Genomic DNA, 1,452 nt, shown 5'->3' with positions numbered 1-1,452 from the left:
GAGCAGAAATCTGTGAGAAATATAACGACCCAAAGACAAATGAACTGATAAAAAAGCTGTTATAGGAGCAATAGCTATGTGGGCAGCGCTGTGTCAAATGCCATAGCTGTACACAAGATGTTTGAGTCTCAGCTCCAGGTTCAGGCTTATTTGTTCACTAATGACATCATCAGCGACTAGTCGATGTCGATTCAACTTTCATCACATAAAAGTCGACTTTAAAAAATCAGAAGTCGTTCAACCCCTAATATATATATATTAGGGGTGGAACGATACATGTATTCGTACCGAACCGTCACGGTACGGACATCTCGGTTCGGTGCATGAGGCCTTACAATGAATACAGGCAATTCACCCCCAATCCAGAAGGGGGCGCCCGCAGCAATTTAACACTGTTTGATAACCGGCCGCCAGCGGCCAGCAGAAGAACAGCGAATGGCCATGAGTTGCGCACTTGAAAACAAAGCCCACTAGACAGTGACCATGTGCTGATTCTGAATGCGTCTCTCACAGACTGGCAAAGGAGTATACTTTAAAGGCTTGTGCACTCAACTGTTTGCGAAATGGAGCTTTGTGCTTGTGTATCTTACCTCTCTCATTCGGCACAAATCCAATTATTCCATAATATTTCCATATTTGCAATGTAACGTATCTGAATGCTAAACTATTATTTATTATGTAAATTATAGGCTTTGTACTTCAGTCGCGTTCCAACGGTGACACAGAGGCGGGTGCGCTGATGTTTGGTTCACTGTATTTTTATTTTGTACTACTGTCTGTTCAAAATAAATAAAAGAAACTGAGCACAGTAGATTTGTTTTTTCCCCCTGTTGTACCAAAATCGTATCGAACCGTGACCCCCGAACCGAGGTACGTACCGAACCGTGACATCTGTGTACCGTTCCACCCCTAATATATATATATATATATTTCTATAATGCCTGATGAGGTTAGAGAACACCTGACAAGAGATCAGAGACCATTCATTCATCCAGAATCTCTCCAGACCCTTCTGATTCCCAGCTCCATGCTGGTGCTTCTTTCCAGCAGAAATATAGGCCCACAACATTAAAAATACAGCAGTATATTTCATTGTACACAAGGGGTACTTTTTATCCCTGTGTTCACCAAACCCATTTTGAGTGTTTGCTGCTAAAAAGCACATTTTTTAGTTACATCTTACCATAGAAGCCAGTCCCGTTTGAAGTTCCAGTCGTGTCTGACAACAGAATATGCTGGGGATTGTTTTTGGATGAGAGCATTTTCTTTTCTTGGTTTTTTTTCTTGAAACCCTCCCAAACAACATGTGGTGTAGGTGCTGTTTGATATTTTTGGGGGGTTTTCTGACCCTGAGACTTAACTATTTTCTGCAATTCTCCAGCTGTGGTCCTTGGAGAGTCTTTAGCCACTCAAACTCTCCTCCTCACCGTGCATTAGGACGATATAGACACA

The sequence above is a fragment of the Sinocyclocheilus rhinocerous genome, unplaced genomic scaffold (genome assembly GCF_001515625.1).
Source record: "Sinocyclocheilus rhinocerous isolate Xijiao unplaced genomic scaffold, SAMN03320098_v1.1 scaffold502, whole genome shotgun sequence".
Taxonomy (NCBI): domain Eukaryota; kingdom Metazoa; phylum Chordata; class Actinopteri; order Cypriniformes; family Cyprinidae; genus Sinocyclocheilus; species Sinocyclocheilus rhinocerous.
Note: the sequence above shows the minus strand (reverse complement) of the source record.